The 27,267-nt window shown below is 45.8% G+C and overlaps 1 protein-coding gene across 2 annotated transcripts in view; it reads left to right on the top strand.

Annotated features, from left to right (window-relative positions):
* Prkca (protein kinase C alpha) overlaps window positions 1-27,267 on the top strand; it is a 380,485-nt gene that overhangs the window by 119,359 nt on the left and 233,859 nt on the right. The gene's annotated exons all lie outside the window — the stretch shown is intronic.

Here is a 27,267-nt window from a genome sequence, read left to right as displayed (position 1 = left end):
GCAACTATGTTGAAAGTGAAACTTACTCCAGGTCCTTGCCTTGCACTGTTGCTTCCTCTTTGTGTTTAGTGATGGGGAAGAAGGAAAGAAGTAACGTGTTTCTGATGATTCGGGAGGCAAACATATCGTCCTTCTTTCTCTGATTTCCTGTTCATTACTAAACAGTATGTGGATGGGGAAAAGTTAGTAAACCTGGCTTCTTAGTGGATCTGTCTCACAAGGGAAGCAAAGTCTTTGTCTTAGTCCAGTGATGTTTAAATGCTTCAGATGTGCCATTTTCAGGACTGTGAGCGGAGATTCTTGGGATAGCATATGATAGACACTAATGTCCTTGGAACTGAACTCCAGTCCTCTACAAGAGCAACAAGTACTCTTAACGCCGGAACCATCTCTCCAGCCCCTTGACTTTTGTTTTGATAGCAAGTAAGCTACATATGATTGAAACTTTGTTATTTAACAGAACTCCAGTAGCTTTGACTTTTCCTAATTAGACTATTTCTGTAAAGGAAGAGAGATTTAAATGTTCCCATTTTCATGGTGTCCAAGGCAGGGCAGATGTTATGGATGGCTGGTTGCATTTTGATCATCAGAGAACCCTTCCAGTATGAGCCGGGGCAACAGAGGCCCACTGTGTCAGGGGCAGGCCAGGGAAGGAGCTGGCCCTGTCCACAGTCCTGCCTGCCAGCCACGACCATGAATCAAAGTCCCCGACACAAAGTCATATTATGAACCCTGGGCTTCCTGTAGAGTTTGGCTCACTGCGGGCTGATCTCTAATAAAGACAAAGGCCAGGGGACAGAAATATCTTTCTTTTTGCTCCTGGCAAATACCATTTTGATTCTGTCTCCATCTCAGTGTCCGGAAAATTGGATTGGAAGCAGGACATCGCTGGGGAGTAAATCAGATTAGGGCGTCCTCCATTGCTGCCTCTAGGAGATGTTTCATTCTGCTGTGCGCTTCACTCATTTATATGGAGTCGTTTATGACCCCCCTGTGTCATAGGGACATCTCTAAACCAACCGAGTCAGTACAGGCAACGGGCAGCCCTCCCATTCACAGGGAATACTGCCAGTGGCTTCATTTGGTCTGGAGAAATGTCTGCGTCCCTAAGCTTGACGCAAAGTGACCTCAGGAGAGCCTCCATCTGTCCCTCCCATTCCACTTGGCGTCTGTCAATGGTCCAGGCCCCACAGCTGACTGGAATGCGACCCCGTCAGGTGTTTCCAAAGTCTTCTGTGAGGACACTTAGGAAAAGGATAATGTGTTCTCACAGTTTCACTGGAACCCATCTGGTATCAAGAGGGGGTGAGGAGCGAGCAGTGCAGCTGTGTACAGCAGGAGTAAGGAGCTGCCCTGATGTGAGCTGAGGTTTCTGTTTCCTCCTGAGACCTTTCATTTTCCAAGAATGTCTTGGAATGTTTTTGTCATAAGATGTGGACAGGCCCTGCTTGTTTCCCTGGGACAGATGCTTTTAAGAGTGGAGCCTTTTGTACTTTAAGCTCAAATTAGCTCCAAAAAGTCCAGAGACGATCCCAGTACTGACTCCCTGCCCCACTCCCAGGAAGGCCTTGGAATCCAGGACCTCATGCATGCTAGGCAAGTGCTCTACCATTGAGCTCCCCCAGCTTTCTGAACCCCACTGCAACCTTTGATGTTTCTCCTAAGCCACTGGAACTCACCCAAGCACCCTGCCAGGAGCCTACTATTGTTCCCTGATAACTTTCTCTGTCTTTGTAAGGTTAGAGGCTTTTAGGAGGTCCATGCTGAGAGGCCTCCATACCACAGTGACCTTGGAACTGGAGGCAGAAGCCTACCTCCCTCACTTCCCATTAACTAGATGGCCATGGGTTATGAAATACCCATGTTTGACACTAGAGAAGGCTCCCATGGAGTTGGGAGGCTCTGTGGTGAAGCAGGAATTGGGAATATGAGGAGGTCCAAGGAGAGAATGGGAACCAGGATCTACGTGCTGCCATCTGGTCCTCCGCAAGTTTGTCACCCCTCATCTTTCTTCCTGCAACTTCTGTGGCCCCCATTATCCACCTCAGACTGAATGGAATGCAAGTCAGCGTGTCCCTGGGAATAGACAGAGGTAGGAGTCAAAATACTACAAAATTCTCCTCAGACCAAACAACGAGAAAAAAAAAAAGCTTTTAGCTTTTAAAATTGTGGGGTGTGATCTCCTTGTATTTGGGTTAAATTTATTTTTAATTGATAACTCCAGTGTTATTGTGCTTAGCTATCAGTGTTGGGCATCAACCCAGAGCTGGTGTAGACTTTATTTATGTTTGATTTCTTTGTGAAACTGATTTCTTTCTCACGGCCTACTTTTAGGACTTGAATTTTAGCAGAATTAATCTGAAATGACTCAGAATTTATACAATTAATTGCATTCAGCTTCAATTACAGTTTGTGCTAGCTGAGCCAGGCTATTGTCCTCCCTGGGGCAGCCACTCACACATGGCTGTTTTGGCAGGTGCTAAGGCCCTGTGGCTCTCTGGTCAGTGTGCCAGCTTCCTGGGGATAGTCTTTTAGGGCAGACAGTCTCTGGCCAAGTATAAGAGAGTGGTAAGGACCCAGGGGTTATGACCTCAGATCCTTTTCATATAGTGGAGAGAAGAACCTAGATTCTTCTCTGGTGGATAGGGTAGAGGAGGAGGTATCAAGTCCCAAGGTCAGAGAGTTTCTTCACTGCTGTGGGTCATGTTATCAGGGTCCATGGGCTGGGCCAGGGAAGGCAAAAGGCCTCTTTTCAGCACTAGGATCTAGAGGATGAGACAGACAGGTGACAAAGGGACTTGCAGAGGGAGCTGGGAATTAGCAAGAGGCTGCAGACTCATGAGTGGTGCTGTGGAGAGGAACATCCTGTGGTTGAATCTGCTACAGGTCTGGGCTTATCCTACTCAGGTGGGGGATACCATTAGATCAGTGTGCTGAAGTCAGGGACAGCCTGTCTCCAACTCCTGCTCCTCTGGAATGTTCTTATTTTCTTCACAGTCTGACTTCATTCACAGTGTCTATTTGGCAACATATAACCGAATTTGGAGCCTAGTCTTTTTGGCAGGAAAAGTTCATTAATTTTAGTTGGCTCCCCACACCCTTCACGAGTGTGCCTGACAAAAAAGAAAAGAAAAAAAAAAAACCTGCCTCTCATAACCACACAGAGATACCATCCCTTGCCTGGACTTCCGGGTCCCAAGATGGCTCTGTGTGTGTGAGTGGGGGTGGGTGCTCTGAGGAAAGAGAGCTCGCCCCTCCCCAGGGCATTTGAAGTGGAGCTGCCAGGAAGATGGTCAAATGCAGAAGCATTGGTGAGTTCATCTAAGAAAGATGATCCTGGTCTCTTTGATTGCGTAAGCCCTGCTCCACTGTTAAAGGAAACGGGCCCTGGCTCTTGCCGAGCTCAATCATCTCTGTAGACATATAGCAAAGGCCTGCTGTGGCAGCTCATGAACTGGATTCTTGATGTGTGGGTGGGAGAGTTCCTCCTGCTTGGTATCCAAGAGCCTAGGGCTGGGAAGAACCCTAAGCATCTGCTGCACTCTCTTCATGCCTCTGTAAATGGATCCTGCCTGCCGAGCACAAAGTTCATAGAAACCTCTGCGTTGGAATTCCAGCTGGCCTCATCCATTCACTGCCTGCTCCCTGACGGCCCCTTCTGATTTCTATCTGTAGCCAGTCTTACACCCTCCTTCCAAAGCCCCCTTGCTACCTCACTATGTGACCATACCTGTACATAACTTCACAGATAATACTCAGCTACAGTGAGGTCTCGTTAGGTTAGCATAGGCGCTCAACTCAGTGGCTGTGCTAACACGCAGAAGGAAGTAGGGGAAATGGTGGAGGCAGAGGTTGGTGCAATGTGTGTTCAAACCAAGGAACGCCAGGAAACACCAGAGACTGGGAAGGCGACATGAAAAAGATCTTCTCCAGCGCTTCCAGAAGGAGTTAGCTGTGTGAACACTTTGATTTCAGGCTTCTCTTCACAGAACTAGACAACAACTTCCTGTTGTCTAAAGCCGTTGGTGCTTAGCCTTCAGAGCTACTAAGCCTTCTGCTGCACCTCCTCATTCTCTTTTTGTACTTCTTAATCAACATAAAGCATACATTGCTGTCCATTCTAAGTGTTCCTATATCCACCCTATGCATAAGACCTTAAGTGGCATTTTTCAGTTGACTTTCTGAATGAGGTTCAGTAGGAGGCCATGGTCAGTCTGCAAATCCAGGGTTGATAGTACTTAAAAATCCCCGTGATGCCTGGATGTTCCCTCAGTGTTTCGGGATGCTTCTTAAGCACTGTCATTGACCAGGCCAGCCTTCCATAGTAGTGTCGGAGCTGTCTGTGTGTTCCCTTTGCTGCTGTTTGACATGGTTTGGGAGCTGATTTGATATAAGTAGGTGAAAGAGCAGGCATAGAAGACAAAAACTAGAAAATCCTTCCTGCTGGCTTGCTTCCCTTACAGTGTCAAGGGCAAGGTGCTGGTCTGAGCAGCAGCACTGCTGGGCTACACTGTATGTCCACCATGTCTTGTTACTTTGCTGGAGGTCATACCACAGCATTGAAGGAATACTCTTTATGGGGAAAGGAAAGTAGTGTGGAGATATGGAAGCCGGCATGGAGTTGCTCCAGTGGTTTATCTAGCTAAGATTTCCTGGGTATGCCTTGATCATCAGTGGTTCTGTGTGTTCAGTGCGAAGTGATCACACTTGTGCAAAGTGTTTTAGATTTTGGAGCTTTGAGGTTTAAAAAGATGGCTTAGACTTTATGAGTTGAGCATCTGTAATCTAAGATATCCAAAATCTAGAACTTCTTGAATGTCATGGCAGTGCTTAAAGTATTTCAGATGGCAGAGCATTTGGGTTTCCAGATTTTTTTTACAGTAGAAATTCTTGACTCTCACAGGGTTTCTTAGTGTCCAAGGGTGGTTATGAAATCTAGTAGACCTCAATAGCCCCATCCTGATTCCAATTCATTGAGTCCTGGAGGGTACTTCCTGATGTTAGAACTCAACAAAGCCTAATTAAGCACTCTTTCGTGTCCTGGGAAATCTCAGGAACTACTGACCAGGGCCATCAACTATATCAGGCAAGCAGCTGGAGGATGTTGCATTCCTGTGGACCTCAGACAGCTTTCTGGGGTGATGGAATGAGGCCCGATACCCTCATAGATCTGTTTCTGTACATAAGATCCTCTGTTCTCTCTCTCACTTGTCAAGATGGTTTGGAGCAAGCAGCCTGACACCAATAATACAACTTCCACAAAACCAGGCTGTGACAGTTGTGATTCCTAAGACAAGTCATCACAGGGACTCAAAAGTACCTACAGGGTGAGAGCATATCATTTGAAAATTTGAAAGTCAGGAGACAGACAATTAAAAGAAAAGTCAGGCTCTCAGAACCACATGGCAAGAGTGTCCCTATCATCAGTGTCTTGAGGACTCAATGTGCAGTAGATCTGCTTTCTATTTAGACTGTTGGAATAAAGTTCTAGCTGAAGTGATGCAGACACTAGACTTTGTAGTTAAACGAAAGCCAAACACTGGAAACAGCTGTCATAAAACCCCTAGCAGAGTACTCTACATCCTAACTTGTTAGGATGTAGCTTAGCATCATTTGGAGACGGTTTTGTCGTGTCCTTTATAAGTTGGTCTGCCGATGTTCCTGGGTTACATAAAAGCAAACAAAGAACAGGACAAGAAGGAGATGGAATGTGTGTCTATTAAATGCTGACTATGTGCTCAGTCCTTGACATGTTCACATCAACTCCAACTTCCAGACCCTCAGAGACACAAGATCAATTGCTAAGTTCACTATACTGCAAAGTAATGGAGTTGGGTTTTAAATGTCGATTAATCTCCTGAGTTTTCTCACTTATATTAATTATTCTTTCTCTACTGTGACCAAACATCTGGCATCGTAGGGGAAGAAGGATTTATTTGACCTCACAGTTCCATCTCAGGGAAGGAAGGCAAGGTGGCTTCATGGAGGCCCTGCCTATATGGTTCAGTGTTGGCCAGCTAGGCCCTATAGATAAAAGGTTTTACAACCTCCTGGGATAGTGCCACCATCTGGAGACCAGATGTTCAAGCATGTGAACCTCTAGTGTGTGTGTGTGGGAGGGGAATTTTGTGAAACTCTACCACCCCACTCTTCTACAGACACATTGATAAAAGGCAGTCTGACTTTACCAGAGGCACTAAAGAGCACATTGAGATGTTATATCCAAAGAGCAGCCTGAAGAATACTCACCAAAAGATCACACTGTGTTCTCCACCCTTGCTCATGAAGACAAGGAGTATGCCATGCAAAACTCTTGGGAAATACTCAAGGTTAGATTCTAGGTGGCTGCAGCGATGGCTTATCCACAAAGTGCCTAGCATAAAAACTTTAGGACCTGAGTTCAGATTCGCCAACACCTGGGTGAAAAGGGTGGCGTGGTGACACACACCTTTAATCCCAGCACTTGGGAGGCAGACAGGAAGATGCCTGTGAAGTCAAGGGGAGCCTGACATATGTACTTTCGTAGCTAGGGCTACACAGTGAGACTGTGTCTCAAAAAGAAAAAGGTTGGGGCAAGACAGCGCACACCTGTAATCTCAGATCTGCAGACATAGAAAGAGGTGGATCCATGGAACTCACTGGGCAGCCAGCCTAGCCAAATAAGTGAGTTCTCCATTCAAGGAGAGACCCTGGCTCTAAAGAGTAAAAAGCAATTGAGAAAGTCACCCAGAATCAGCCTCCCTCCTCCATGTATGTACACACACACACACACACACACACACACACACACACACACACACTAAGTAAATAAATAATAAAGCAATTTTAAAAGTATTGGTGAGTTTGGAATAGGTTTCTTTTTTCTTGAAATTTCCCTCTTGAACTACCCTGTTCTCTACTCGTTCAGTTAGGAAGAGTTTGTCAATTATAAACACCACCTCTCTGTCCATCCTTCCCTATTGATGTAGAGAGGTGCAGAGACACCCAGCTGTGTGCCAAAGGCCCTATTTATTTTCAGTGCAGTTATTCATCTGCCTCCTTTGGGAGAGTTTTTAAGCAAATAATTATTTGGAACATGTTAGTTTTCTTTCAGTGCCCGAGTCTTGTTCTCTACCTGTTTCCTGACCCCTATTCTTTCAAGCAAGAAGCATACGGCCCACTCATAGTCTGAGTGTTACACAGCACACACTCAGGAAGAGCCGGCCTGGGGACCTTGAGTAATCCATCCGCAGTTTCTGGGGATGAATCATTCATGAATGCAGGTTTTCCATCCAGCTCACGGGATGCGGGCCTTTCTTGCAAAGTTGATTTGTTTTAAAATTCACACTTGCTTTGAGCTTGCTTCCTCTATCAAGAGTTGCATTGTTCTGTTTTCTGTGTAAGTATAAATGAGTTGGAATGCTTAGCTTCAGTGATCATGTAAGGTGATGAATTCTGTGTATGAAATCCGTGAATATCATTGACTGTAAACTTGGAAATGCTTAACACTATTTGACTATGATACATCGTTAGCACGAATGTGCTTATGATCCATGTACCTGAAGTAATGGCCATTACTTTGGCCATATGATTATAATACGAATTTTTGTTTGTTTGATTTTTGAGACAAGGTCTCATTTATTCATGATCCTCAAACTCGCTGTGTGCATACATGCCAAGGGGCACGTGGACGTCACAGGAAAACTCATGGGAGTCGGCTTTCTTTTTTCACCATGTAAGGTCCTGGGGACTGAACTCAGGTTGACAGGTTTGATGGCAAGTGCCTTGAACTGCTGAGCCATTTTGCTAGCCCCTAAGTTTAAGTTTAGCTGATGCATGAAACCATAAAAATATTTGGCGTACACTGTGATTCTCTCTCTCTGTCTCTGTCTCTGTCTCTCTCTCTCTCACACACACACACACATACACACACACACACACACACACTACAGTAATAGATAATAGTAAGTAGTAAGAGTTCTTAAATTTGACTTATTCTAATAGTTGGTGTGGGGGAAATTTAGCAGCCAATACACTGTAGTGGGCGCAGAGAACGTTGGTTTGATTGTGGTCAAAGGGTTGAGACAACTGTCTCCATTGTATGATCTCAACTTCCTGCCTAAGGGAGGGAACTCCCTGAACATAACACATTTAAACTGCTTCTGGAGGCATTCGTGCCATGCAGCTTTCTTTAATTGTGTAAGATTTGACATTTGCACAGCTACACATGTACAAAGCACACCAAACAACATGGTCACCTCAGCCAGAGGCAGCAATTTTTCTGCCTCAGGGTACCAAGTTATCCAATTGAAAGTCATCCTGTGCAGTGTGTTAACCTGTGTTCATACATGTATGTGCAGAGGCCAAAGGTCACCCCTGGATGTCTTCCTCCATCATTCTCTGCCATGCTTTGGGAGACAGGTTCTCTCAGTGAACCTGAGGCTTGCCAATTTGGTTAGATTGTCTCCCTAGCAACCTCTGGAGATCTATCATCTGTCTCCTCTGCCACCCTATTGGCTCTTTCACGGGATCTAAGGATTCAAACTCAGGTCCCCATTCATATGCAGCAATCACTTTCCCAGATAAGTGCTAGAAAATCATTCTCAGTTCTATAACACTGGGGAACCCAGATAATCCAGTGCCCGCTGCTGTGTGCAGAGCCCTGTCCGGAGCATCTGTAAAGATTCTGAGACAAGCCTGTACCCTTTGCCATAGTCAGTGCATGAACTTTTCAGAAAGTAAGCTGTACACATGGGAAGATTTGTGTGTGGATGGAGGAAACATCTGGCTGCTGAGCAGAGAGGTGGGGACTAGTCCCTCATGCAGTGACTGAGAGCCCTGAAGCTGTGTCAGTGATCCCTGGGTATGCGTCATGTGCTCATGGCAAGCCCTCTGCCTCTAGAAGCTTCTCTGGGCTTCTGGACACTTACTTGGGGGAATTAAGGGTGCCCTGAGTTATTCTGAAAAGTTTCCAAGTGAACAGGAAGTAGGTGCTCCTCCCTTCCAGATTCTTTTGTCAATTACCACAATACAAGAAAAACTTCTTGGTAAATTATCATTCATCATGAATTTGCCACACTGAAGGTTACAAAAGTAAATAAATCAACGATAGAATCCATGCTGTTGAGAACTGATAAGCCTCCCCTGAAACTCAGACATCATTATTTTCTTTTTGATGTAAAGCCCAAAGATTTAGATGTTTGAGGATTTAAATAAAGTTGACGTCATTTCCATGTCTCTTCAGGACAGGGGACAAGAGTGGGACCTGGATCAATGCTACTAAAGCCCAAGCTCTGCCCAGTGCATCCCTTCCCACAGGGGTCAAGGAGGGAAGGTTAGAATTGGAATTCTAATTGCGACCCCTTTTCCTTCCTGAAAAAGCCTGGAAATTACTCATGTCCTCATTACTCTCATCTCACACTGGAGGGTGATTTATGTCTCATTGTAGCAAGGAGTGTTTGAAATGAAAGGGAAACCACACTCACACCCAAACAGAAGCTGCAAGGGAGGCCTGTGCGCTGGCTCCTCAGTTTCCCTGAATGCATGGGTTCTAATGGCAGCTCTCCAAGTAGCAAGCGGAGTGGCCACACATCTCACCCCACCAGTAAGAGACGGAGTGGGAAGAATTTTAGGCTGCATGGTATCTCACAGACTTCATACCATCGCCTTGTTCATCCCAGTTACCATGAACAATTGAGTCTCGGGGGCACCAATGCGTTTAAATAAGGCATTGTCACACTGCTGTCCCCTCACTACATGCTACAAAAGCAGATCTTATTTAGAACAGTTATTAAATATAGTATGACATTCCAGTTACCTCATTTGTAAAAGAAAGACTGGATGATGTCTTAGCTTACAGTGAGAAAAATACTTGGGGGAACGTTTTCCTTCAGCTGGGCAAAGTATAACAAACAGCGCCCACTCTGGTACTTTTAAGTTAAAATGGGGACTGGGATGCTACCTTGGTGCTAAAGCATTTGCCTAACATAGAGGAGGCTGTGGTTTGGGTCTGTGGCACCACAAAAATAAGTAAATAAATACAAATTCATGAAGTAAAAGCAGTGTGAATTTTTGTTTGTAGTTTGACTCTTTCCTTGCTCTGAGGAGTGCATATGTTGAATTCCTCTGCTCCGAGTTCTCTCTCCGTGCTGTGGCGCCATAGCTCTGAGAACAAGTTTGGTGGGGCTAGCTTTCCCCTCCCCCTGATTCCACCTCAGGTGCTTCTAGGAGTTGGATGGTGTCGTTTCAATTATATATATGTGGCTCAGCAGTTAAGAACACTGCTCTCCCAGAGGACCTGAGTTCGATTTACAGCACCCACATGGTGGCTCACAACTGACTATAACTCCAGTCCTAGAGGATCCAACACACCCTCTTCTGGCATCCATGGGGGCTTCAGGTGCGGTTATCCAGACACATGTAGGTAAAACACCCATACACACCTAAAAAAAAATCCATCTCTAACTAGCTGCTAAGCTGACTCATCTACCATTCTAATTTTATGGGTTCATATTAATGACATAATTTTGCAAATCGGTGTCACTGAGTTGCAAAATCCTTGTGAGGATTTTCACATCCAGTTGCCCACCACGCCACCTAGTTCTGTCGCTTGTGTTACTGAGGAGTTGTTTGGAAGGAGGACAAGGAGCTGTCTGCAGCTACTTAAGCTTTCAGGGTAAGTGTTTGATGTTAGTCTCTGGGACATTGTTTTTGAAATGCAAATGTGCAGACCATTGGGGTGAAGTCAGTAGCTTCTCAGTACAGGCATTTGGAGCTTTGTAGGAAAGAGAGATACATAGTCGGCAACGTGTCCGAGGTCCCCTGGTTTAGATGGTGAGAGGTGTGAGGATGAAGGAGCCACAGAAATCACAGCACAGCCACATGCTCGGAGGTTTGAAAAAATTCCAACCGGTCCACAAGTGGAAGATGTCTCACTTCTGGGGAAAGACAGTGTGTGTCTGTCCATGCCTATGCCTGCTCTGCACACTCACGCCTCCCTTTTGTTTAGTGGAATTGGAAAATAGCATGATTTGAGTTATCGTGCTAGGAAAAGGCCACAGAAATTCACACCACAGTCACATGGCACCAGAGAAACTCCCCAGACCTATCTCAGGGCTGCTGCTTAATGGGCCCGAACCAGTTTGCATTTTTACTGAGCAGAATCATAACAGCAGTTGGAGCTACCTGGCCCCGCCCAGCCTTGGGGACCTGAGCTGTGTAAATCTGGTAATTCCCCAGGTGTCAAACAACTCAGATTTAAAGGGCACCAGAAACCCTTCATTTCAATACCATGGATTGCCCTTTTGAAGCAGCCTTGAAGGACTTGACATTCTAGGGTTTAATTATTAGAGAGACAAGCAAAGGCAATGAGATGCCACTCTGAAGCAAATGTTTAACCACTTGAGTAGGAAAGGAACGAGAGTGCATTAAATCCCCAAAGGGAATCCACAAGTCTGCGGGCTTTCCCCTTGCAGACTGCTGGACAGCTCATACCTCCAACCCAGTGTTTAGCCTTCCTGTGGGCTGTGTCTGAAGCAGGGGAGGGAGTGCCCCATTCCAAACCTTTCCTTGTTTGGGCTGTGTGTGAGGCCGATGTGTGCTTTCTAAATTTCATTTCTACGAAGTGCCCCATGAGTTCTGAAGCATGGAGCTAAGTAAACTAAAGACTACTGGCCCCGTCTACGGCAGATTCTCTACTTTCTTAAGGTTTATTTTGCATCTGTGGGCTGTATATTAGTTACCTTTCTCGTTGTCAGGGTAAAACACCTGAAAACCCAGCTTAAGGAAGAAAGGGTTTGTTCAGACTCTCAGTTCCAGGGTAGAGTCCATTGTGGTAAAGTCACATTGGCAGGAGCTCAAGTCACCTGGTCACTTTGTGTCAGTGGCCAAATGCCAGTGTTAAGCTTGCTTCCTCCTTTGCATAGTCCAGGATGCTACCCTGAGGAATGGTGACACCATAGTTAATGTAGTTCTTCCATTTACCAGATACAGATCCATCCCTCAACAGACAAGCCCAGAGGCTTATCCCCCGTGCTCTAGATCCTGTCAAGGTGACAATCGAAGGTGACCATCACACTGACCAAATACTTCAATTCATCAAAATTGTGTTTTCATCAGTATCTTTCACTAGAATGTTTTTTTTTCCCATCAGAGACATCCCACAAGTAATGCATCACTAATAAAGACTGGGTGCTCTGGGGTGTCACTTAGCTTTTGACCTCTGTTCTCAGACAGCACCATGGATTGTAACCAGACCTGAAAACTCGTTCCTCTGAGAGTGTCTATGGCGGGTGGCCAGCCTGGGTATGGGTAGTGACTCTCATTAAACCTTGAGCTCATTGATTTGACTAGACTGGCCAATCAGCAAGCCCCCGGAATTTTTGTCCCCTCCCACACCCTGGCTTTCGTGTAGGTGCTGAGAGTCTGAACTCAGAATCTTTTGCTTGCCTGGCAAACAGTTGACCCACGTAGACATCTCCCCAGCCCCAGTGATTTCTCACATCCACACAGGGAGCACATTCCGTACTGTGTCACCCTTCTCTATGAAATCCCTATCTGATTCCGGAAGAGCCATACTGATAAAGTTGGACTTGGTTTCTAGTGACAGGGTCATAGTGAGCCACCAACATGTGTTAGTGAAGAAGTCTGATGGGGCAAAAAGAATCAGTTTTGTTTGTCAGTTCTTTTTTTTTTTTTTACATTAACCATAGAGTTTATTGGGGGGGTTGGGGAGAGTGAGCGAGCAAGAGAGAGAGAGACAGAGAGACAGAGAGACAGAGACAGAGAGAGAGAGACAGAGTGGCAGAGAGACAGAGACAGATTGTCTGTCAGTTCTATTAACCAATAAGGAACTATTCACAGCCAGCATGGCAACCTCCCTGGAAACTGAAGTTGGGGGCTGATACCTTCCTGACTTTTGTCATTCAGTTCCAGGGGCCATGGTTAGTAGGAAGGAAGTTGGGTCTTGTGGCCCACTCTATCCTGTGCCAACATCCTGGGTTTGCTTCATGATGGTAACAAGGTAGAAATGATCTGAGTCATTATTTATAGCTAGCCCGTGAATCCTATTAGCACCTTTCCAATTTTCTCTGTTTGTCAAGGGAAGAGAAATCCATTATCAAGTATTTCCACAAAATGACCTCGCATTTCCTTCCTGGGCTGAGCGCTCAGCTGTTGGAAAGAAGTGAAGAGCCAGCAGAGTTTATGTTAAGTCACAGAGAACAAATAGCTCCAGATTGACAAGGCATTGCCGGGCAGAGCCATTGGCCTGCAGATGCCCATCCTCATCTTGCAAAGGAAGTTTCTGGAAAAGAGATCTCTTGAGGTTCCCTGAGGTAAAGCATTGGGACAGTGGAGGCTGCATGTGAAAAGACTGTGGGTCTTTCCAGTTCCCAGAGAAAATGCCTTTGAGAGCATAAAAGGCCACAGCCGCCTCCATCTGACTCCCACCGCAAGCAGGCAGAGGCCTCTGCTATCTCAGCTGTGTGCCTATATCTCCCCAACTGGGATGGTGATTGAGGGAGCCTTTGCTTTCTTGCAGACTGAAGTCAAGCCCTTAAGCACGGTTTCCCATCTTTCGAGGTTTATTTGTTTATTTATTTATGAAGTGGCTCATTATGCAACCCTGGCTCACTGGAGAGCTCACTATGTAGACCAGGCTAATCTCAAGAGAGCCGCCTGCCTCTGCCTCCAGAGTGCCATGATTAAAGATGCAGGCAGAATGTGTGGCAGCCTCATGCCTTTCTCTCCTACCTGATCTCACTCACTGTAGCCTCAAGTTTATATCTGACCATCCAGGAGAGCCACACCCACCACAGCTCCTGCATCTCAGTCCCTTGACCTAAACGTTGGCTGGGCCACTGCACCTGCCCTGTTCCCTGTCGATGCGCCTCTCTGGATCAGGGTTCTCACTGTTGCTTTGTTTGCTCCGTCACACTGTGTGGAGGGCATGGGGTGGGGAGCAGGCAGCTGACTTCCACAGGCAGAGCTCCCTGCATGCACTAATTCACACAGGAAAAAAAATCATTTTGAAGAGGAGTGTGAGTAAATCAGTATTATGAAGACTTACTTCTCTTGTTGATTTTTTTTCATATGACTGATCAAGTTCAAGTGACCCAACAGCAGACAGTCATTTCAAAAGTCTCTTTTAGCAACATACCCAAATCAGGGAAAAACTAGGCATTGGTGGCGCACGCCTTTAACCCCAGCACTCCGGAGGCAGAAGCAGGTGGATCTCTGTGAGTTCAAGACCAACCTGGTCTACAGAATGAGTTCCAGGACAGCCTCCAAAGCAACACAGAGAAATCCTGTCTTGAAAAACAAACAAACAAACAAAACAAAACAAAAAAGCCCCATGGTCAGACCCCCAATGACATTGTCTCTGTTTCCTTGGGTGTGTGGTGCCTGCATGCCTGAGAACTTAAAAGATTAATGGGGACTCCAGACTGCTTGCTGTGTGCCCTCCTGCCTGGTGCTCAGGGATTAATGTCTCCGCATAGATTTGCTGGAAATAGGCACCAGTCTAGTTGCAAGGCCATAGTTGTTATGCAAATTGTAAAGGTACATTCTTAAATCATACTCTTGAGAAACGATCCTAAGAATAGCATTAGGCTTGGGCTACATCGTAGGTTTAAGGGTTGTAATGAATCTGACGGGCAAGGACCAACATTCCACCCTCACCTTGGAAATGTGCCAGCTGAGTCCATGTAGTCTTGGGCATAACACAGTCCCCTTCTTTTTGTTTGAAGAGTCCTTCAGATGTGTCTCCGTTATTCCACACCTTCCGCCTAAAGGGATGATGGGCAATGACCAGAGCTTTCTTAAGTAGAATTACTGCGTCCTCTGCTTTGGTTGAATTGGGATGTTTTGGAATCACAGTGAATGTACAATCCTTACAGTTTGGATGCTGGGCGTCTTCAAATGGATGAGTGCTCTCCCCAGGAGTCATGCCTGTGGAGCACTTTCCAGGTTATACTGAAATGACCTGCACTTTTAGGGCACCTGCTTAATTTTGATGAAGACCTTCTCCCACCCTCTATGATAGGGAGCTGATGTCTGGAAACCTCCCTTTCTATGAGGTCTCAATCTCTTAAGGAGAAACAGGGAAAACTGAATAATTTAATGATCAGACTTTCAAGTGCTGCCTGGACAGCTAAGTTGCAGGCTAAGCCTTTTCTTTTTTTTTTTTAATATGGTTCTGCGCCTCATCCTCTTATATTTAGAAATCTAACTCAAAAGAATCAGGTGTGGTGGCTCATACATGCCTAAAACAAAATCAATGAAAGATGGGGCGGGGCCGGGCAGGGCAGGGGTGGGAGGTGTCTTGCTGGAGGACCTTGGGTTGTGTCTGAGGAAGAATGAAGACTTAGTATGTGGACCTCTTTCTTGCCTCCCCCTCTCAGGTACCATGCATGTGTCAATTTAGCCCCCTAACTTCTGAGTGTGTCTTGGCAGCCAATACCTCGTCTTCACTGGGGCTGTCACCCGTCTCCTCCCTCTACATTTCTGTACTTTAAGCCAGTTGTTAGAATCACCTTTATTACTTAATGTCTTGGTAGTGATGATCTTGGTCCGATTTTGGGTTTTCTTTTGTTTTCTGACCTGGTCAGACAGGACAATGCCTTATCCTTTGGGAAATGTGACACCTGGAAACTGGTCCCTGAAGCTTTCACTCCTGCTAACCTCACTTCCCTCTCCGCTCACAGATGAAAATGGTGTGCGTGTTTGTCTTGGGTACTTTTCTGACCACCTGTCTGGTAGTGAACCTCGTTGGGCATGGCTCACATTCTTGGCATCCAGCGCTGTGGCTCAGAAATGGGCAGAGTAGAGTCACTCCCCGTGGAGATGTGAGGACACAGAGGTCTCCTGGGACATGCTTTCCTAGTGACGACCTGGCCTGTTTCCTCTTACCGGTGTTCCACCTTCCCAGGATTAGATGACACTGTGGTTTTCTTTGGTCTTTTTCTTAGTAGCTGACTCTCTTGAGATGTCCTGGATCACACTTGGAGCCTTTGTCCCGTTGGCATGGGGGAGACAGAGGCAGGTTAGAGTGTCACTTCACTTTCAGGTGTGCCTGACTGCAGCATGACACCCCGCCCCCCCATCTTATGTCCTGATTGACTTCCTGTCTTGCTCTATGGGAGGACCTGGACTTGTAGATTAACATAATGGAGGGGAAGGCCATCTGTGGCTTCATCTGCTCGACACACGACTAAGTCTCCCCATTACTGACCTTTGGGAGGATATAGCGAGAGGTGGTGGCTCTCCCACTCCACCTTTGCCTCTCTGTCCAGGAGAGTGACCAGTGGAATTCCGCCGCAGGTTTTCTGTCTCTGTAACAAATGAAGTGTCTCACTGCTGTCTGCCTGCACAGGCTGCATGCATAGCTGCCTTGTTCCTTCTAGCATTCTTTGGATGCTGCCTGTCTGTGTTTGGGGTTTCACTTAAAAACATCCCATAAATCTTTTCCCTCAGTCCAGCCCCTAGTTAACAATTATTTTGGAACCCCATACAGGGATCTCTACTTAAAAATAAAAGCCCAGATCATACTAGCTCTGACCTGAAGAAAAGGAGAAAGAATTCCAGGTTGCTTTCCTAATCTGAAAATTAAAAATCTGAAAATGTCCCCAAATCAGAAACTTTTTGAGCATTGCTCTGTCCTACAAATGGAACAACCCATACCATGAAATCTGTTTGATGTACAAATGTATCAAAATATTATATAAAATTGTCTTCAGACATGTATATCAGGTATACATGAAAAATAAATTTCATGTTTAGGGCTCTGTCCCCAAGAAAACTTACAGATATGTAAATATTACAAAATTTAAAAAAATATCAGAAGTCCAAAACACTTTTGGTCTCAAGCATTTTGGACACTCAGCCTGTTTGTGTGCCTGCTGTGTCTGAGGAGAAGCCGGCTTTAATGTCATTCCACACAGGACCTCACAGACCCAGGCTTGGTGGTTCTCATTCCCATGTCTGAGTTGAGAGAACTGAGTTTGTGAGCTTGACATACACAAGGCCAGCTTGTTAGATGGGGACAAGGTCACAGGGCACTGCCTTACCAGCCTGCCAGACCCAGCAGGCTGCACATCTGAAGCTACCTGGGGGGCATGATAAGAGCCATTTCATAGATCCATACTGTAGCCAGGAAGGTTAGCAAGGACCAATACCCCCACCCTACAAAAACCTCAAAATGAGTAAAAATTTTGTTTTAATATTAATAAGAGTTATCTAAAATATGGAGACAAAAACATAAGGGATGGCCTTTCAATCATGGGGAGAATGCTTGTTTTATTTATTTTATTATTTTTTCAATGCATGTTTGTTTTATTGTTTAGGATTGTTCCTGTTTTGTTTATTTTTAGCTCTCTGTGTTTATTTGATTTGGGGCAGTGCTGGGAATTGAACCCAGGGACTGGTGCATGAAAGGGAAGCGCTTTATCCCTCCATGGAGCTGTATTTCCAGCCCCAGTTTTAGCTTGGTAACAGTAGCAACTTTGAAATATATTCACTTGTGTGAGATGGTCATGCTCAGTGGTCCCTGTATTGTATAACCATCACCTGCAAAGGAAATGCATCAGCTTTTGTCCCATCCTCTGGTTCAGCAGACCCTGCAGTCACCCATCCTCTGGTTCAGCAGTCCTGCAGTCACCCCATCCTTTTGTTCAGCAGGCCCCATCGTCACCCCATTTTCTAGTCCAGCATACCCTGCAGTTACCCCATCCTTTTGTTCAGCAGGCCCCATCGTCACCCCATCTTCTAGTCCAGCAGACCTCTCTCAGAATGCAACTCTTGTTGGACTTCAGTTTTTGCATGAATCACTAATACCAACTTAGCTAGGTTCCTCCTTAAGGAACTGAATACTCCCACTATCTTCTTTTATTTGGAGTTTGTTTGGAAATCCTATAGTAACAATCTCACCCCTCAAAAGTCAAGCCATTTACTGTTAATAGTTTTCTTGTTTGCCAATATGTCATTTTTAAATTGACAGCATTCCATTTTGTAGTCTCCCTCTTTGCTTTTAACGGTGAGCCCTAGGTGTTTATCTAACATATGTTCTGCTAACATATATGCACTAACTTACATTTCCAAACTCAGCTAGTTTCTGATTTTTCATAAACACCTGCATGTCACCGATCCTTATGCAAATCTTTCTTCATTTACTTGGGGTTAATTGCTATGTATGCAAGGCCAAGCATGATCTCCCAGCAGTGTTAAGCACACAGCAGTTCTCCTTTGCTTTAGGTTTTTGCTCATGTGGGGGTCAACTACCCTAACGCCTATGAGTTACACTTTTTAATTTCTCTACAGACTGTGGCCAACTGGAGAACTATGTTAGATAAATATCTGGCAAACTTGCACACCAAAGCAAGTCTAGTTCTACGCACACCACTCCAGTCTGATGATTTGCAAGTCACTTGCAAGGTATCTTGCAGTGCCTGGCATCGCTGTGTCGTTGAAAGCATATTTTAGCTGAATAATACATGAGTGGTTGGGAGGGGGAAAAAAACCAGAACAAACAGCAAGGAGTAAAACTAATGTTAATTATCCCCAAATGCTAGTCTGGAGATAGCCCTGTGAACAGTGTTTGAGCTGCTAGAGAGATTCACCCTCATGCAGAAACAGCAGGGGCATATTTTAACATCAGAAAACAGTTGCAAGTGTTTTTGAAGTGTCATGTGACAGGAGAGCTTAAAAGACATTTTTAGTGATGGAGAGAGGGCTCCGCACTGGCTGCTCTTCTGGAGAACTCAGGTTCAAATCCCAGCACCCACATGGTGGCTCACAACTATCTGTAACTGCAGTTCCAAGGTATCTAATTCCCTTTTCCTGCCTCTGCAGGCTCTGCGCCACATGTGGTATACAGACATACATGCAGGCAAAATACCCATACACATTTAAAAAAAGAAAAAGAAAGGAAAGAAAAGAACAAAACCAAACCTAAAACATTTTGAATTTAAAATTTTGAGTAACAGTTTGTTGTATTTTTTTTTAACATTTATTTGGCCTTCTGTTTCTTGGCATGTGTTTTGGGAATGTAGTACATTTCATCTATTCGTCTGGTAAAATTGATTATTTTTTCTTTTCATTTGGTAATTTTCATTTGTTTTTCTGCCACTCTGGATGCCTTGCCGTCGTCCTTATTTGTGTGAAGGAAAATGTCCCCTTCCAGGTTATTCAACACAGTCACCTGTGGCTCTGGAGTCCCTTGGATATCTTCAGATTTCCTTGCTTGGAGGCTGCTGGACCCCTCCTTTGTAATTATGCCCGGTTCCACGTCCCTGATGTTTTCTTAGTTCCCAACATCCTTGATAAAATGGAGGTAATTAGTGTATTATGGCTTCTTTTTTGAATTGTTCACTAAGATAAGCAGAGGGGAATATGCTACATGGGTAAAAATTTGCATAACAATATGAGCAGCCTTTGTCACAAAAGCTCAATGTAATCTCAAGCAAAATGAAAGCATTTATTTATGGAAAGTTCCTGCATGTACTTATCTCTAAGAATTAAAAATTACCGCCGGGTGGTGGTGGCCTCCAATTGCAGAAGTAGTGTCGCACCCTGTTTGCTCTCCCTGGTTTTCAAGCTACATCCTGACATCTTTCTGTCAGTTTTGAGAGGGTCTCTTCTCTCCTTGGAACACTAACTTCATTCAGAACCAAACCAAAAAGTGGAATATGGAACACTGTAGAACATTTTCTCCTTGACTCTAACAGGAGCTTTGTGCTTGCATGCTAATGAATAAATGAATGAGTGAGTGAAAGAGTGAGTGAATGAATGAATGAAACAATAGTAGAGTATATTTCATTAAAGTAGTGTTTCCTGAAATACCTGGGATAGCCTTGGCATTTCCTTCTGTGAACCAGAACCAAGAGTAACATTTTCTCTGGGTGAGAATCATGTTCCTTCCCATGAGCCCTGTGTTTGCCTTTGACTACCTGTCTCCACAATTTGCATGAGGTGGTTCCAGCCTCTTTCCATCATTTTGCATAAATGTTAGTGCTAAAGTCTGTCAGCTGGCCACCGCAGCTGGGAGGAGAGAAGTCCCTGGGACTTTAGGTTTTAGTCTTTGCTACACTCCAACACCCGTTTGCCCCAAATCTCCCCTGACTTGGGCAGGGGTGAGGGCCCTGGCCCTGTGCTAGCCTCTCCCTTAGGACCCTCTCTCCTCTTTGTGGATTCTTCTCACTGCTCAAGCACAGTGCCTGGGGAGTTCTACCCACAGCATCCTTCTAGAGAGCACACTCTTCTCTTCTAAGCAGATGGCTGCAAGTGTCATGTGAAGTCCTTCTGTCCCCCAGGCTCTGCCATGCTTCCTGGCTGTTGGCTAAGTGACAGACAAACACAGGTACACTCTTATGGAATAGCAAATAGCAGAAAGACAGACAGAACGATTTGGCCTCATCATGACCTTGACCTTGACGGCAAGTGGACTGCTTGGCACACAGTATGAACAGAGAATGTTGACTCGCTCCCATCACAACTGACATAAAGGGCTAGCAAGATGGCTCAGTGGGTAGGGTTCTTGTCCTATAAGCCTGATGACCCGAGTTCAGTCTCTACAGCCCTGCAGGGAGGGGTGGAAGGAGTGAACCACAAAGCTGTCCTCTGACCTTGCAATGGCATGGCAACACACAAACAAAACAGTTTTAAAAGAATTCAGGCTCTTTTGACTTAAGCATAAAATTGTAGCCTGGGACCTGGCAGGAAGGAGCCATTGCTTTGCCCACTCATCCGCCCTTAGGCCCCCAATGGTCTCTACAGCTTTGAAGTCATTAAAGCAGATCCTTCCCACCATCTCCCGTCACCCCAATTCTCAGATTAGCAGTGGGCGCACACTGCCTTTGAAATTGGTAACATCCTTTTGCAAAGGTGAGCCCTGCAGGTCGCTCTCCTGGGCCGTGGGTCCCTTGTCCATCCCAAGCTTGTCTTCTGCATGGTTGTAAACCTGTGTGGGGGCCACATTCTTACGTCCTGCTCAGGACCAGCAAGTGCTTTCCCAAATGTGGTCACCGTGTGGTTCTGGTGTACTGTACAGAAGAAAGCTAATGATTTTAATGTGCAGTTTTGACTACATGCTGGTGCTGAACCCTTTAAAAAATCCGCCACGATTAAACTCATCCATAATCATGAGCAAAGAAGTCTATGCAAATGTCCTAGATATTTCTGAACTTCACAGTTTCCATTTCCTATCAATTCAGGTTTGAATCACCTTTTGGCTTAAAGTCAGCTATTGTCTTGGGATACTTTCCCCATGGAAATATTAACACAGTCCTAACTCATTTGTCTGGTAATAGCTCACTGTGGCTTTGGCCTTAATGGGATCCTTGGTGATTTAGGTAAATTTGATAGACACAGACGCACCATCTCATGGAGCTGTCAGGGAGGAATGTCTTGAATGCCCCCCCCCCACTTTGTTCTTGTTCCAATCATTTCAATTTTGCCTCTTGAGTCTTTACTTTCTAGAAACTTTCTTGATACATGTATGAATTTCCAGGGCAGCCATGACAAATTACCACATCCCGAGTGACTTAGAGGACAGAGGTCACCCTTTGGCTTAAAGGCTAGCAGTTGGCAAGGCTGGCCTCTTCTAAGAGTTGTGACAGGGAATCTACTCTTTGACTCACCCCTCACTTCTGGTGGCTGGTGAAAATTTCTGGCATCCCTTGGCTTGTAGACGTATCACTCTAGACAGTCCCCATCTTCCCATGGACTTTTCCCTGTGGATGCCCTCTTTCTGTAATGGCACCAGTCACCCTGGGTAGGAACTTACCCATACCAATGTATGTTTCCATCTAATTAATTATATACCCAACAACCTATCTCTACATAGGATCTCAGTAGCTTTTGAGTTGTAGAGAAATAAAGTTTGTCCATGCTTGTAAGATGCCATTTTTAAGTTATTCACATTTTCAGATAACCACAGAAGTAGAGAATAATGTCATAAAGACTGTGTTCCCACCTCGTAGCTTCAGGGGTCATCCGTGTTTACAAGTCACATGCCATCCTTCCTGTGCCTTTGTCTCACCCTCTGCTGAGAGACTGTTGAAAAGAGTCACAGACCTGATGTCACCTTATTTGTTTAATTCCAAAGACAGAGAAGAACAGCAGACTGTGCTGTCTCACCACAGTCACAGTCACACACACACACACACACACACACACACACACACACACACACACACAGATTGAACCAATGGCCTTCAGAATGCTATAAAATTCTCACCTCTGAATCATAGCATTGGACCTTTATTTTTTCATTTAATTAATTAGTTAATTTTTTTGAGACAGACCCTTGCTAAGTTACTGAGCTTGAGCCTTTCATAGTTCAGGCAGACCTTAAACTTGCGATCCTTCTGAGCGGCTGGAACCCTGGGACCGCGGGCCTGTGCCATCCAACCCACAGCCTCTTGCCCCAGCTTTCTCCTTAGTCTTCTTCCAGCTCTCAGATCGCCCCACCCTTTCCAGCACCAACCACAAGTGAGTGTTCCTGACACCTCCTTGCCTTCCTTGGGGTCCCCCTCACTGTGCAGATACCTCCTTAAGGAAGTTTGATCTGCATGCCTCCAGGTCTCTTGATGCTGGATCTGCTTGCCCGTCTGCCTGGGTGGCCACGAAGCATAACCCACCCAACTTGTCTAAGACAGCACCCCAGCTCTAAGCAAATGGAACATATATTCTCCCTCAGCCTGTGTAATACTCAGGGAAGTCCTACATTGCAAGTTCACTGTCACCATGGTTGAACTCCTGCATCCACACTCCATGGTCCCCGCAGCCATCAATCCCTTTACCACCATGTAGGATTCTGAGAGCAGAAAATCTAACTGGGAGTGGCAGCAACAATAGAAACATGCATAATGTGGCCTTGTTCTCCAGTATCCTAAGCTATGTGGTGTATATGAGGTAGAGACCTACACGAAGCAGGTGACATTCTTACAGGGACGGAATGGCTCTCATGACCAAGAGTCTGAATGAAGGTGAAGGCCGCAGACACTGGTGTCTGACCACTCAGCTCTCCTTAACCTCCTGTCTTGTTCCAAGGTTTCCCTTTCAGCTGTGAGATGGTTGTGCTGTTCACCTAGTTGCTGGAGGAGGGGGACGCGGGTCCTGTCTTTCAGGGCCTTCACCATCTTTTCAGTCCTTCAAAAGACACCGCAGATCCATGCAGGGGGCAGGAATGCAGACAGAGGACACTTAGGAATACTCAGCAAAATTCTAGAAAAGGAGGAGGGAGGATGATTGAGAGACGTTGCCTGGTCAGCTATGGAAGTAGGAGTTTGAAGACATTGGGGAGCGTGCATAACTCCTTAGAGGCTGCAGTGTTCCATCTTTCTTTATACGGTGTGGCATGGCACATTTATTTGATTTGTTGCCATACAAGTTTAACGTGTATCCTAGGAGAAGACTGTTTTCATTGTTACAAATCTGAAACCAATAATTTTCTTTTAAAATGCAAATATAAGTTCAGTTTTCCCTTACTTTCCCAACGAAGCTGGAAGCACACGTTGTCTTAAGAGATTTTCACTTCATTGTATTTTGATGTGACGTTACCTTTCATTAATCCCTTCCAGCTAAGCAAAATTTAATTAAAACCATCTCACATGATGGCAACCATTTATGTATTTTTTAAGAGCTCAGGCAGACTTAGTGGAGCAGGTCCGTGATCCCAGCTCCTCAGCTGATTGCATCTTCAAGGCCTAGCTGGGCTTATACATTGATTTTGAGACTAATCTAGACAACTTTGCGAGACCTGGCTCCAGAATTTTAAGAGGAGGAGGAGGAGGACGAGGAGGAGGAGGAGGACGAGGACGAGGACGAGGACGAGGAGGAGGACGAGGACGAGGACGAGGACGCGGAGGAGAAAAACAAAGGAGGGGCTTGGGGACAGTGGAGAAACGGCCTGGTGGTTAGGAACACTGGCTGCTCTTCCAGAGGCCCTGCGATCCATTCTCAGCAGCCACATGATGGCTCTCCATCTCCAGCACATCTAGGAAATATGACACCCTCTTCTGGCTGCTTCAGGTACTGCATATGGTACAGAGAGATGTGGGCAACCATCCATACATGTGAAAATCATTTTTTAAAAAATGGCTGGGGTGGTGCTCACACTGAACTTCTTTCCCAGCACACACAGTACTGGGTTCAACTCCTAGGACCGCAATGAGGTCAGGGAAGCTCAGAGAGTTTGGCTAAAAGCCCTTAGTCCTGAGTAAAGCAGGACTGTACAGGTAGCAGGTTCTTTTTAGAATCCAGAATGTGTTACATCATGGCTTTCCCCCTGCTAATTTTTTATTATAAGAAATTGTTATGCCTGTGTTCCATTTTACATAATTTTTGCCTGAATTTGAAAGTATTTGGACTTGAAAGTGAAAGGAAATGGAGTTATGTCTTAAAGAAGTACAAAGTGATCCGTGACATCATGTATCCTCCCCATGACGATTAGAATCAGGCAGAAGTAGGGCTCGCCCACCTTGTGTATAGACCTAGCGGTAAAGATGTTAAAATTTGGTAAACGAGCCCCAGCCAGATGAAGGTACCTGTTTCTGTCATCGGTGTTGGCCTTTGCCACCACAAGTGCACTGGGAGTGTTGGATAAGCATGAACTCCACAGCTGTGCAGTTGTGTGAGTCGATGTGAACTGTCTCCACAGTTGTGCAGTTGTGTGAGTCGGTGTGAACTGTCCTCCTCCACGGCTGTGCAGTTGTGTGAGTCGGTGTGAACTGTCCTCCTCCACGGCTGTGCAGTTGTGTGAGTCAGTGTGAACCGTCCTCCTCCACAGCTGTGCAGTTGTGTGAGTCAGTGTGAACTGTCCTCCTCCACAGATGTGCAGTTGTGTGAGTCGGTGTGAACTATCTTCCTCCACGCTGTTTAGTTGTGAGTCGGTGTGAACTGTCCTCCTCCACAGATGTGCAGTTGTGTGAGTCGGTGTGAACTGTCCTCCTCCACAGATGTGCAGTTGTGTGAGTCAGTGTGAACTGTCCTCCTCCACAGCTGTGCAGTTGTGAGTCGGTGTGAACTGTCCTCCTCCACAGATGTGCAGTTGTGTGAGTCAGTGTGAACTGTCCTCCTCCACAGCTGTGCAGTTGTATGAGTCAGTGTGAACTATCTTCCTCCACGCTGTTTAGTTGTGAGTCGGTGTGAACTGTCCTCCACAGCTGTGCAGTTGTGAGTCGGTGTGAACTGTCCTCCACAGCTGTGCAGTTGTGTGAGTCGATGTGAACTGTCCTCCACAGCTGTGCAGTTGTGTGAGTCGATGTGAACTGTCCTCCACAGCTGTGCAGTTGTGTGAGTCGGTGTGAACTGTCCTCCACAGATGTGCAGTTGTGAGTCAGTGTGAACTGTCCTCCACAGCTGTTTAGTTGTGATTCGGTGTGAACTGTCCTCCTCCACAGCTGTGCAGTTGTGTGAGTCGGTGTGAACTGTCCTCCTCCACAGCTGTGCAGTTGTGAGTCGGTGTGAACTGTCATCCACGGCTGTTTAGTTGTGAGTCGGTGTGAACTGTCCTCCTCCACGGCTGTGCAGTTGTGAGTCGGTGTGAACTGTCCTCCTCCACAGCTGTACAGTTGTGTGAGTCAGTGTGAACTGTCCTCCTCCACAGCTGTGCAGTTGTGTGAGTCAGTGTGAACTATCTTCCTCCACGCTGTTTAGTTGTGAGTCGGTGTGAACTGTCCTCCACAGCTGTGCAGTTGTGTGAGTCGATGTGAACTGTCCTCCACAGCTGTGCAGTTGTGTGAGTCGGTGTGAACTGTCCTCCTCCACAGATGTGCAGTTGTGTGAGTCGGTGTGAACTGTCCTCCTCCACAGATGTGCAGTTGTGAGTCGGTGTGAACTGTCCTCCACAGCTGTGCAGTTGTGTGAGTCAGTGTGAACTATCTTCCTCCATGCTGTTTAGTTGTGAGTCGGTGTGAACTGTCCTCCACAGCTGTGCAGTTGTGTGAGTCGGTGTGAACTGTCCTCCTCCACAGATGTGCAGTTGTGTGAGTCAGTGTGAACTATCTTCCTCCATGCTGTTTAGTTGTGAGTCGGTGTGAACTGTCCTCCACAGCTGTGCAGTTGTGTGAGTCGGTGTGAACTGTCCTCCACAGCTGTGCAGTTGTGTGAGTCGATGTGAACTGTCCTCCTCCACAGCTGTGCAGTTGTGAGTCGGTGTGAACTGTCTTCCTCCACAGCTGTGCAGTTGTGAGTCAGTGTGAACTGTCCTCCTCCACAGCTGTGCAGTTGTGAGTTGGTGTGAACTGTCCTCCTCCACAGCTGTGTAGTTGTGTGAGTCAGTGTGAACTGTCTTCCTCCACAGATGTGCAGTTGTGTGAGTCGGTGTGAACTGTCCTCCTCCACAGCTGTGTAGTTGTGTGAGTCAGTGTGAACTGTCTTCCTCCACAGCTGTGCAGTTGTGAGTCGGTGTGAACTCTATCTCCAGTCCCTGGTATCATTATATGAGTATGTATGTGTGTGTGTACATATATATGTGTGTATTTGCAGGTAAATATGTCCAGGAGAGTGTGTGTGGATGGTTTTTTGATATCAGGCATCTACCTCTAATCATTCTCCACACTAATAATAATTAGTATTATTGATTAATAATTGACTTGTTATTAATTGATATTTGAGATAGGGACTTTCATGGAACCTGGGCTCTCCATTTTGTCTAGTCTGATTGGCAGGGAGCCCAGAGATGAACGTGTATGTCTCTAACTCTCCTCATGCTGCAGTTACAGGCATGTACCACTCTTCCAGATTAATAACTCTGGCTCTCACTTTGCCCCCTGAGCCCCCCCGCCCTGCTAACCTCGTTTCTGTTTTCCGTCTATGATGAGTAGAGTCATATTCTGTTGTATGTCTCAGAACGGCCTTCCTCCCCAGGACTGCACAGCACCAGACTGCATTCACCCCGTCTCAGTTACACATTTGGGTCATTTCTGCCTTTTGTCTACAGGGAATCATGGGCATTTGGTGAGTTCTGGCTTCCAGTTATTTAGAGGCTGTATCTAGGAATGGAATATCTGGGTCATATGGTAATTCTACACTTAATTTTGAGGTGCCTCCAAACCTTTTCCTGAGTGTTACTTTAAATTTCCATCCTCAGTGGACATAGGTTCGTTTCTCTGTGAGTCCCTGTCAGTTTTCTTTCCTTCCTGTCTTAGGGTTCCTATTGCTGTGAAGTGACACCATGACCACAGCAACTTTTATAAAGAAAAAATTAGATGGCTCACAAGTCAGAGGTTCAGCTCATTGTTGTCATGGCAGGACTGGCGGTGTGCAGGCATACGCAGTGCTGGAGCTGGA

Source organism: Mesocricetus auratus, unplaced genomic scaffold (genome assembly GCF_017639785.1).
Source record: "Mesocricetus auratus isolate SY011 unplaced genomic scaffold, BCM_Maur_2.0 Super-Scaffold_100007, whole genome shotgun sequence".
NCBI classification, from domain to species: domain Eukaryota; kingdom Metazoa; phylum Chordata; class Mammalia; order Rodentia; family Cricetidae; genus Mesocricetus; species Mesocricetus auratus.
Note: the sequence above shows the minus strand (reverse complement) of the source record. Positions and strands in the feature narration are given on the sequence as shown.